Source organism: Camelus bactrianus, chromosome 30 (genome assembly GCF_048773025.1).
Source record: "Camelus bactrianus isolate YW-2024 breed Bactrian camel chromosome 30, ASM4877302v1, whole genome shotgun sequence".
NCBI lineage: Eukaryota > Metazoa > Chordata > Mammalia > Artiodactyla > Camelidae > Camelus > Camelus bactrianus.
In genome coordinates this window covers 20,087,309-20,099,989 of record NC_133568.1, presented here as the reverse complement: position 1 = coordinate 20,099,989, position 12,681 = coordinate 20,087,309, and the positions used below count along the sequence as shown (strand labels likewise).

The window sequence follows — 12,681 nt, the reverse complement described above, 5'->3', positions numbered from 1 at the left end:
GATTAAAGCACATTACCATGAAACTTCAGAACATTAAGAACAAAGAAAAAAACTCTGAAGTTTTCCGGGGACAGCGGGGACAAGTTATATTAAAAGCCTGAGGAATTAGAATTGCTTCAACTTCTCAGAAGCAAAATAGCAGACAATGGAGTAATGATACCTTCACATCCCTGAAAGGAAATGACTCAACTTAGAATTCAGTACTTGGTCAAACAGCTAATTATAAGTTAGGGTAAGAAGGAAAGGAAAGGAGAAGAGAGGAAAGCAAAGAAAAGAGGAAGGGAGGAAGAAAGAGAGGAAGAAGGAAGGAAGAACTAAAGAAAGAGAACTAAAAAGAGTTAGGGAAGAACAAAGATGCTTCTCAGATGTGCAAAGTCCCACAAACTTTACCTGTCACTTTCTTCTCAGGAGCCTACTGAAGAATTTGCTGCAGAGAAATGAAGGAATAGGCCAATAAATAGGAAGTTAGGGGATCCAGAAAGCACAGACCCCAATTCAAGAGAGAAGAAGGTTGATGGTAAAGGGAGACTCTGAGGTCTGGGACAGAGCAGGTCAGAAGGCTCCTCAGAAGATGAAGCTGGTAATATGCCCAGTGGCTCCCAACACAAGCAGAAGATATTTACTCTTCCAGTGAAGAGTTTGGGGTTTAATTCATGTAATTAAATGAGTCAATCAAGCGAATGAAAAACCAAGACAGTTTAGTTTTAGAAGAAAGGAAAATTGTCTTAAAAATACATTACTCAGCAGTAATGCAGGTACAAAGTCAAAAGAATTGTTGAAAATTGATTGAACCAAAATTGTGCTTAAAGTATTTGGGGTCAGGAGGATGTGTGGCTAGAGTGTGCAAGCATGTGGTGGTGGTGGTGATGGTAAGACAGATCATGCCTAAACTGGAAAAATGCAAGAATCAGCAACACAGACTGGTTATTTGTGACAAGGAGGAAATACCAAAAAAAAAAAAAAAAAAAAAAGCTAAAAGGATTGAAAGCATTTGCCTTTAGGGAGAAGGAAATGGGGAGCAGGGAGCTGCCAGATTATGAAGGTAAAACTCTTTGACTCACTATGTATAACATTGATGAAAACAAAAATTAAAATTAAAAAATCAGAAGGGCGATATATTTTGCTGGAGAGGGGAAAGGGGAAATAGGTTGGATTTAAACTCAAGTTTTGCTTGATTTTGCAGTAGAAGCAAGATACTCAGGTGATCAGAAATAATAAGAGATTAGAGCTCAGGAGGCGAGAGGAGGTTTGGAGCAGATTTTGTAATTATTTAGACTAGAAGAGAATTAGCTCTATAGGAGAAAGGGTGCTGAGGAAAAAGAGGCCTTGAAGACAAACAGTTTATAAATTCCATTTAGAGTATCAGTGGAGAAAGGGACTCCATTAACAGAGCAGCCAAGAAAATCAAGGAAAGTAGAAGTTTCAATAAGGGGGAAGAGGGTGTGATCAAGGTCAAGTGCTCAGGGGGTCAAAGAGGCCCACACCATTAGAATAAACAAGGAAAATTTTCTAAAGAGGGCGTTCTAATCTGAGGATTATGTTCACACCCTTTAATGAGCCTTAAATTAAAAAAGGGTTTTAGGTTTTGGAAGGATCTTGTATTTTTCCAGGACACCACACAATGACTGTGACCCTGTTTTCAGTAAGTACACAGTTGTCCTTCATGCCACAGTCACACAAACCCTGCATTAATAAGAAAGTGAATCTTAGGGCATATTGTCATTACGAGTGCCATACAAAGCCCTGCTCCTGTTTTGTTTCCCACCACAAGGGATGGCATTGTCTGTGTCAGAGATGAGCATTTGAACTGAAGTTCATGACTTGGCTGGGCTCTTCTGGCTGCACTCCCCGGGTGACCGGCTGCCGGCCCCAGGCTGTGGTGTTATTGACACCCCGAGCAAGATGGAAGCACGAGGAAACTAACAAAACGGAGCTGCTTTTCCTTGCGGGCGTGTCAAAGGCTACACTCTAAATACCACATGTTACATTAAATCTCATCCTGAGATGAAAGCAAACATGGTGGAAGAGTTCACGATTTCATTTTGCTGAGTCGAATTCAGGGCTTGGCTTCAGGGCGAAAAGCATAATTGGTAGCAAATGTTCCCTAACGGCTCCGCAGATGATTTCCTCTTTCTAGTAGGGATTGCGCTACACACTTCCACACCCTCCAAACAGATGCAAGACAACTGAAGGTCTAGTTTTGAGTTTCTCAAAAGCCCGCCATGGGCACTTCCCTGCTGGGTTTTCGCATTTGTTTTTGTCACTTATTGCTGCCTTCCAGACGTTACCATCTCAGACATATCAGAGGGACAAATGGTTAGACGAATGTATGTGTGTATTTTTTTTCTTCTGGTCTTACATTCTTTTTTTTTTTTTTTAGAAGAATGGTTTTAATTTGGAATTCAGAAAAGCTCAGCCAAGGTCATTAATGACACCCCAAACAGTCTGGTTAGCAGACATTTTTGAGCCAGTACATATAGCAGTTTCCTCCTTGAGGTGTCAACCAAATGAATAGTCTTAAGGGTGGTGGGGTACAGAGAGCAAGTTTTCCTGAGTTCCCAGGGTCAGAGTTTCTGGAGTGCAGCATTAGAATGCCTCATAATAACCACTGTTACATGCCTATTTTCCCAAACAGATCATAGGAACTTCTAGAAAGCAGTGACTAGCTGAAACATCATTCCAAAATATATATTTTGAACACAAATGAGGGAATGATAAAATTGATGCAGATTAATTAGAAATTTGCAAATATTTATGATGTTTGATAGACAGTCCTAGGGATAGGATGAGGATTCATCTGCAGGCAATATATTCATACATAGCATCATCTTGTGTTCCTTTCACTCAATAAAATGTTTTTCAAACAAAGAGTACATTCGAGGTCCATTGACTTCAATCAGTCATAGGGCCACTTTGGAAATAAAAGACATGAGAGTTTTCTAGAATCTGGCCATGCCCCTCTCCAGTGTCCAGGAGAGTCTTCAGAGATGACTAACTGGGGAGGAGAGACTATAGGACAAGAGGTTTATTTCCAACCCAAGTAGGTATCCTTGTTCTGCAGGTTTTACAGGTATAACCTTGTTCTGCGGCATCCTGGTCTAGCAGGTATTCTCCTTATGAAAAGTTACTTTGATGGAGTTTATCTGATACAACCCCTTAAATGCCATCCCTTCAGCAATGGGAAAATGTCAGATCCCTTATCAGATGACTACTTAAGTAGAAAAGAACTCAGTTGGAGGAGTCAGTCAAGAAATTTCTTAATGTGCTGTCTGAGAGTGGGGACAGCAAGGAGAGCAGGGTGGGACAGAGCTGGCACTTCTGCTGGGTACCTCACTTCACTCTTGCAGGATTCCTGGGAGGTAGGCTCGCTCCAAAATCCTCATCTCAGTCTCCCAGGTGACACATGATCCTGGTGGCCTCTCTAACTCCCCTCTAAACATCCTGCCCTCTTGCTAACTCATTCTGCCCCAGCCACACAGCTCTCTTGACTGTCCCTTGAAGCCATCAAACAGGCTCCGCCCCTGGCCCTGTGCACGGCTGTGCTGTCCCCTGTCTGGGCTCTTCCCCTAGAGGACCGACAAGGCTCCCTCCCTCACTTCATGCTGGCTTTGCAGACACTAAACTCAATTCCTTTTATATTGATTATAGTGACCATACCTCTCTCTCTTTCTCTCTTTCACTGAATGCATACTAACTTTTATTAGAAGATTAACTTTCACAACTAATAACATTCTATTGACCACACAAATTCAGATGCCCTTTCTGAATACCTTTTGTTAGTTTGTGTATAGCTGATCTGTGGAATAAATATTAGTTCCATTAATCCATTAATGAGTAAATACTCATTTTGTATTCAGAATTTTACCACATGTTATTCGTATAACTGTTTTTCTCTTTGTCTTCTTAAATTCAGAGTATAAGAAGGCTTTCTCCAAACTGCAATGTGTTATGATTTTGAGGTGTTATTTAGAATATACAAAGCACAAAATATGGCAAAAAAATTTTTTTAACTGATCCTTTTCCAGTGAGGGCACTGAAACTGGGAAATTATTTCCTGGTTTAACCTTTTGACAAGGACTTCTATCCCTCAATATTTTGCTAGTTTGTTCCTTATACCTCTGTCCCCAGTAGAAGGCAACGTGAGCCTTTATCATCCCTGGCACCTTTGGGGGACATAGAGCTTTCCTAGTCACCAGTTACCAGTCAGTGTGTCTCCCCTGGAAGTTGGATGTAGAGAAAATGCTTTTAAAACTCATTATGCACCGTTCTCTTGCCATCTCATACCACAGCTTGGCAAAATTTTGGCAAAATAATAATATCCAGAGTGAATAAGGGTGTCGAGAAGGAGTCACACCTGATCATTAGAGCACAGTGGTCAAATGCTGGGTCAAGTGTGAGACAGCTGGTTGGAATCTCAGCTCCCACCTGTATCTGCCATGTGACTTTGGGTTTGGAGATTGAGAGCGAGAAAAGCATGGCTGTGCATCTAATTACACCTTTGACTAGCTGGCACTCCCCTTACCCCATTCCTCTTCGTTGGTGCTGCTAACAGTTATCCATTGTTGGGATGAGGAGTAGACACCCATGATCAAATATACTTAGAGCAAAAAGTATTAGGGAAAAAAACTTGGGGAGGACCGTAAACAATTTTGCCAGGTTACCTCAGTAGGTAATGTGAGCTACCAATATGTTTTGTTTTATAGGAAAGTAGATGATTAAGTTCACATACATACACTTACGTATTAAGATACATCAGTTCATTCAGAGAAACATTTAATTTTAACATAAGTTCAAAGAGGTTGAAAGCTGCTTTAAATAGGAATTGTGAGGCTCCGACTTGATTAAATGTCCTTACCTATTCTATTTTTTCCATGCTCCCCCCGAAATGAAGTAGAAATCACAGTTGCAGACTAGAAGTTGTAGCATCTTCACTTTCTGGCGACTGCATGTAAGAAATGTGTGACAGCACATCATTCAGCAAATTAATAATGTCCTAGTAAATGTAACTGGGGCATATCGAGTCTGAATCAATTTGTCTGCCTCCTACTTTAGAAATAGACTAGCTTGGGACCAGCAGGAGGCTTTGTCATTAATGAATGAATGCTTCTCTGTACTTTCTTTCTTTTGGCTGCAACTAATTTAAATAAAAATCTCACTTTTAAAAGCACTGGATTTAAAGAAACACATTTTTCAGAAAATAATAATCCTCTTCTCCTACCCCACTCCCAAGCAAGCCCCAAAGATCTCTACTAGTGCACCGCAGCAACTCTGTGCAAATACCCAGACACTCTTTGGTTGTTGCTTGGCTGACTGGCCAGATACTATGAGTAGCTGGATATGGTGAGACAGTTTCCCACATGTGATGCTGGTGAGCTTTCTCAGGCCATAAGGACTGAGCAATTACAGAATATTATTTCAGTGGAGGGGTCTGGCTGCAAAAAACACATTCTGTGCAGAGCTTACAGCAGCCAGGACCACACAGCCCAGCAGAAAGGATGGGACAGAATTAATGACTGATGTGTTTTGGGTCTTTAAAGCATTCTAAGAATGATCAGTTAAATCTCTTTTGTTTTTTTGGGTCTTTTTTCCTAAAAAAAACCAACTGCTTCATTATACAACTCTCTTTTATGATGCCATCTTATTGCACTTAGAAAAAAACCTTATTCTCAATTTGCATGACACCCTTAGAACAACAACAAAGAGGGAGTAAAGAGAGATCAATAGTTACGTAAGTGTCCTCCACAGCAGCCAACGTTGTTAAAAAGAATAGTGTGATATATTATTTTCCCTTTTAACTATAGTCCTGCAAGTACTATAGAAAGTGCAGATATATAAATCAGGCCTCCCTACCCCACCTCCCAATCTCATTTATTATCTCAATGATTTAATGTTTATGTAGTAGCTTTCCCTGGAACACTTTGTATGGAAGATTATTTCCCACTTTGGGCAGATAAAGTAGGCAGGACAGACCAGAAAGACGTGAATCTCTGATCTTGAACTTAACCATGTAATTAAAACTTAGCCCCCTGTGGAAAACAGCTCATGAGTGGAGGTGAATAAATTGTTCTTAGTGCAAAGGGCCAAATATCAGACCTGAAAGGATCACTTATTGACAGTCTTGTCCACGGGGAAAAAAATCCACAATTTTTATTTTCTGAAAGGTCATCTCTGATATTAAGTGTATATTTTGGTTTGTGGTATACTGATACTTAAAAATGTTAATGTCTAATAACTCATGCTTTTGAAAGTTTACATATGATACTAAATTCTAAAGATACAAAAGGGTTTACAGGGGAAGTCTCCACACCATTCCCACTCCCCAGAGAAAACCTCTATTACCAATTTCTTATGTTACCTTGCAGAAAAATTTCTATGTACATACAAGCACATACATGCTGTCCTAGACCTTGTGTTTTGTTTTGTTTTCACTTTGCAGGCTGCGGTATGTTTAACATGCTGTTAAAAAATATCCTATAAATGGTAAAATGGTATGATGTTTACCTTATGTACAATGGAAGATTTCTTTTTAACAACTTTATTGAGATATAATTTACATATACAATTCACGCATTTTAAATGTACAATTAAAAGATTTCCCTGAAACCCTCCCTATGCCTTTGTAAACGGTCCCTCAGTTAAATTCTCCTCGACTTACACCAGTGGAGCGCTCCATCTGTTCTCCCAGGACCCTTAGAGTTAAATCCCTCTGCAAGTGGCCGGCTTTGGTGATGTGCTCTCCCGAGTCTTCTGTAAGCCTGGGCCTCTGGTGGCTGGGCTTGAGGAACCTGAGACCTGCTAAACTGTTTAACTTTGCAAAGAAAAGGGCAGCCATGATTTCCTGGAGGTGGGGAGAGTGATTGAAGAGAGGAAGGCTCTGGAGCTGGAAGCCAAGCAGAGAAACTGGGAAACAGACAACTGATGGGGAATGTGGAGAGCAAAATGCTGAGTGCTATGCCACAGAAACCCTTCTCACAGTCTGCACACTTTACATGGTTCACTCCTGCCTCGAGCTGGCACCTTCTCCACCGGGAGCAGAGGGAAGAGCAGAGCTCTGCTTTGAAGCTGGTTCAGAGCATGAACAACGGGTGCCTGGAAAGACAACCCTATCTGGGGCGTGTGGCACCTGAACGCCTGTGACATTGGCAGCCACACTGCTTCCCATCAGCACTGGGAAAACTCATCTTTTTCTCATCTTCTCTATCTTAAAAAATATTTTTTTTTTGCTAATTTCACTTTTGAACTTTTTTTCTCTTCATATTTTTTAGAAAATTTTCTTGTCAGTATGTTCCTATGTTCCTAGACCACTGGTCTAGAGAGGCTCTGGCTGGAGCCTGAAAACTCAGCCTGTTACTTAACATTCCACACTTGGCATTATTTCATAAACTGTCACGCACGATTAGCCTAAGATCCACCTTCAGAGGATCCGATGCCAGAGAAATAAAACTGCTAAAAATACAGGCGGCCCAAACAAGGTGATGGTTCACATCTTGCAAAGTTTCATTTATGTGAATATTTGAGAGAACTGGAAACATCACCTTAAATCCCACTGAGTTGCCTCCCAAAGACAAAGTGATGTGAGTCAGCGAGGCCATTCTCAGACAGCATGGAACGTGGTCCTCAAAATGTGATCCCCATACCAGCAGCATCAGCCTCACCTGGAGCACTTATGGGAAATGCAAAGTCTTGGGCCCCACAGACCCACAGAACCTGAAACTCTGGAGGGGGGACCCAGCCATCTGTGGTTTAACAAGCCCTCCAGGTGATGCTGGCATGTGCTGTCCTCTGAGGACTTCAGGCTGGAAGCACAAAGATTAAGGACTGAGAGACTTTCACTTGTGTGTTTAAGGGTAGTGCCCTTTAAAAACAGAGAGAGGAAGAGGGGGGAGGAGTAGGAGGGAGGAAGGGGGAGGGCTGGAAAGTGCCAGAGGATTAGTCTCATTCCTCCAGTAACTGAGAAGCAGTGACGTGGTGGTAAATGTTTAAAACCAGCTTTTCAGGATGTGGAGTATGGAGGCACGACGGCTTGCTTTGTGATATTTGCCGATTTCCATGGTGTAACTAACCTATTTCAAGCTACCAGCGTGAGGCTGCAGAACATGGAATTGGAATCTTGTAAGCTGGCACAGCGGGCTTCACGACTTGGTCAGGTTAAGGAGAGGGCTTGCGCTGTGGCCCGTGGTAAATGCAGTCAGTCTCCTTGGGGTTGTTCATCAGGTTGAAAAATTCCCTTAGATGAGGGTTTCTCACCCTTAGCACAGCTGACATTTTGGATGGGATGATCCTCTTCCTCATGCATTGTATGACGTTTAGCAACATCCCTGATCTCGCCTTACCAGACACCTGTAGCACCCTGTCCCCACCCAGCGGTGACAACCCCAAATCTCTCCAGACATCGCCAAATGTCCCTCTGGTGGGAAAATCACTCCCAGTTAAGAATCACTGCCTTATGTTGACTTTTCAACCCTTCTAAATTTTTTATTTACATCCATCCTTTGGACTATTTTAGTCACATCCCCACATTCCAACTCTGAAAGCTTGCTTTCCTCTGCTAACTCTTTGGATGTGGAGATGACTTTCTGGCCAGTGTGGCAGACTTGGCTTATTACTCATTGTGATGATGACGACGATGATGATGATTGCTCTGCTCCGTGGCTAGATTCTGGTTTTGAGTTTGGTAACTTACAGGTGATGCTGTTTGTATGTCTGACTGTTTAATTCCCAGCAGCATAAAGTCGTGTGTCTTTCTACCTGTGGCTGTTTCCTTGTTCTTTCTTAGCCATCCCTGGAGGATTGGATATCAATCTTCCTTCTCGTTTCACCAGACTAGGGAGTAAAATAATTTGTTTTGTCTGCCTTTAATCTCCCTCTCCTTCTCTACCCTCTGTATCTCCATATAATGTAAAAGCCCTTCCAGTGGGTTGGACATTTAATAGTACTGACCAATCTTGAACATTTTAAAATCATTATGAACTGATTTAACTGTTAAACAGCAAGAGTGAGGAAGGCAAGTAAAATTGATGACTTCTTGGTGACAGAGATATCAATACCTCTAAAGTAAGGTTCCTTGCTCCCAGCTACCTAGAATGTTAGGCAGCAGGGGCAAGCCTATGCAGATGCTGCCTGTAAGTTACTAGGCAACGCCACATCGTCTTCACATCAAACCTTCTCCAGCCCTTTCCTTTGAGCTTATTGTAGTATTGGAGTTCAGTAGTTTCAGTTCAGCAAGTTCAAATATTGGAAAGCTCGCTGTCCAATGATGGTTTAAGATACATGAAACTATTTTTAAAGGCATTTTAAAACTAACCATTAAAAATTTATTCTATGTTAAAAACTGGACGTTGAAACAAATAACCTCTAATAATATTCTCTCCCAGTTTAGAATCCCATAAAGATCAAATGCTACTCTTAATAATACTTTTAATACCATGATAAAAAATCGGATTAACTAGCAGTGTGATGTTTTCTATTTGAAACATTTCTCATAGTCATTTCTAGTTACTGCTTCTAATTTCTCTTTTCCCGGTCCTTTCCCATGGAATGGGGGAAAATCTATGTGTTACATCTTCATGCATTCATGCCATTAACTGAGGGTCAACCATGTGGCAGGAATAGAGCCAAGTGATGGGTATACAAGGAGCTTCCAACCCAGTCAAAGAGAAAGAGACAGAGACAAATCAGAATGAAACAGGATAAGGATGCAACCACAGGCATGTGGTTCCAGGGGCTCAGGGTAGGGACTTCGAGGATCCAACAAAGGCTTCAGTGATGCTGTAAGTAGGAGTAATGGAGTTGGAGAGGAAGGGAAGGCATGGAGGTGAGGAAAGGCATGGCGAGTGCAGTGGGATGGCCACAGCCCAGAGTTGCTGTTACATAAAGTTAAAGGCAGGAGGTACCAGCAGATGAAGTCTGTAGGGACCAGATCAGTGAAGAAAGTGACAGGCAGCCATTGAAGAACTGAAAGCAGGAAGGATGTGATCACATTTGCATTTAAGGACCGTCTCTTTGGCAGCTGAGGGAAGGAATTAAGGGATAATAGAACTGAGCAAGAGAGACTGGTGAGGATGCTGGCACAGTGGTCTAAGAGAGAATGATGCAGGCCTGGATTTGGACACTGGCAATGTGGATGGAGAAAACTGAGCAAACTTGAGTGTCTCCTTTCAGGAGTCTGGGTAGAACAGCATGGTTATCCAGGTGTTGATGATGAAGGACAGAAAGGACTTTAAAATGACACTCAGGAATCTAACCTAGTGACAACTGTGATACCATCTTTTACCAAGAATGTAGGAGGAAATGATAGTTTAGCTTCTGTTTTAGTACATACGAGATGTTTACATATTCATCTTGTAGGCAATAGGAAATCTGAGTCCTCTTCTTGGAGAGGGAAACAAAAATGCTAAAGAAACAGACTTGGGAGTTATCAGTGTATAGATGATGTTGAAACAATGAGTGTGGAAAAGATCACTCAGACAGAGTGTAGAAAGGACTATAGGTGGAGGATTAAGCCATGGGGGACACTGGAGTTGAAGGAATAAGAGGAAGACATCAAGACTATAAAAGAGAAAGAGAAAAAAGAATGATAAATGTCAGGAATTATAAACTAGGAAATGTCATGGAAGTCAAGGGGAACAAGTGTTTCATGAAAGAGGGATAAGTTAACAATGAACAATTTCTCAGAAAGATGCAAGGAGAGCATTATTAGAAAACACTTGCCACTCATAGCAATTGGGAAGTCATATGCTGTCTTTAAGGAGCAGAGGTTTCCTAGCAACCAGAATGCAGGTGTTTGTGCGGCAAAATGAAGTTGAAGTAGACAGAGAATGCACTCAACTCTTCAGAGAAGAGAGGCATTGGACAGAGATTCTTTTTTTTTTTAGATGGGTGAGACTAGACTAACTTGTTATCCAAGGGAAGATAAAGAAGAGGGGAATATTGAGGGAAATTAGAGAAATGAAGGGATGGCTCAAAATCTGACAGGCAGATGAGAGACATTACAGAAATGGCAAGAGCATGTAAAGATATACACAGTTTGTAGATGCCTGGGGCAAAGAATGGAGGACCAGGCAAGTGATTAACAGACCTGAAGCCTGGGCAGAAGGAGGCCAAGGAAGAACATTTTGAGGGGAGGAGGGAGAGAAATACTTTGAGCTGCCTTATATTCGGCAATCTGAAGCACAACACACAAGCGTAGGGCCAGATACAGCCTCAGAGAAGACCTGAATAGATCCTACCTTGCGACTCTGGCTGAGCTTTGGGCTTCATATGAGCAGGAGGTGAAGGCTAAGGCAGAGGTGGAGAAGTTCCCCAGCAAAGATTAGGAGAGTATTTATTTATTTATTTAGGCTTCAAGTGTTTTTTTTATAGAACACTCCACCAATAATAGCAGAATACACATTCTTCACAGTGCACATGGAATATTCTCCAAGACAGACCACATGTTAGGCCACAGAAACAATCTCAATACACTTTAAAAGACTGAAACTACACAAAGTAGCTCCTCAGACCACAAAAGAATGTTGTTAAAAATCAATAACAAAAGAAAAACTGGAAAATTCCCAAATACGTGGAAATTAAACAGCATGCTCTTAATAAGCAAGGGGTCAAAAAAGAAATCACAAATGAAATTAGAACACACCTTAAGATGAATGAAAGCAAAAAGACAACATACCAATACTTATGGGATGCAGTGAAAGCAGTACTCAGAGGGAAACTTACAGCTGTAATTGCCAACATTAAAAAAGAAGAAAGACCTCGAAGTAATAACCTTTCACCTTAAGGAACTAGAAAAAAAAAAAAAAAAAGAGCAAACCAAACCCAAAGCCAGCAGAAGGAAGGAAATAAAAGGATTAGAGCAGAGATCACTGAAACAGACAATAAGAAAACCATAGAGCAAATCAATGAAACCAAAACTTCGTTCTTTGAAAAGATCAACAAACTGACAAAACTTTAGCTAGGCTGACTAAAAATGAAATTTTAGTGTTGATGAAGATGTGGAGAAAATGGAACCCTGTCCATTGCTGGTGGGAATGTATAGTGGTTCAACTACTATAGAAAATGTTTTGGTGGTTCCTTGATAAATTAAACATAGAATTAATATAGGAGACAGGAATTCTTCTCTTAGGTATATATCTAAAAGAATTTAAAACAAATACCATATACAAATGTTCACAGCAGCACTGTTCAGAACAGACAAAAGGTGGAAACAACACAAATTTCCATCAATGGATGAATGGATAAATAAATGAGAGTATACATATAATGAAATATTATTCAGCCTTAAAAAAGAATGGAGTACTGATACATGCTACAGTGTAGATGAACCTCAAAAACATTATGCCAAGTGAAAGAAGCCAGGCACAAGAGGTCACTTACGAGTTCATTTATATGGAATATACACTATTATAAAATCAGAAAGCAGACTAGTGGTTGCCGGGGGCTAGGAGGAGGTAGAAATCAGGGGTGACTTCTTAATGGGTATGGAATGCTTCAGAACTAGAGGGGATGGTTGCATAACATTGTAAATGTACTAAATGCCACTAATTGTTCATTTTAAAAAGGTTAATTTTATGTTATGTGAACTTTGCCTCAATTAAAAAATTTTTGCAGGAGCTGAAAGAATCCAGGGTCAGAACACAGGGGAATAAGTTGTCCTTGAACCAAAAAAAGAAGACAGGATAGATTTTA

The 12,681-nt window shown here is 40.9% G+C and overlaps 1 long non-coding RNA gene across 1 annotated transcript in view; it reads left to right on the top strand.

Annotated features, from left to right (window-relative positions):
- Positions 1 to 12,681, top strand: part of LOC141575667 (uncharacterized) — a 51,459-nt gene that overhangs the window by 12,901 nt on the left and 25,877 nt on the right. The gene's annotated exons all lie outside the window — the stretch shown is intronic.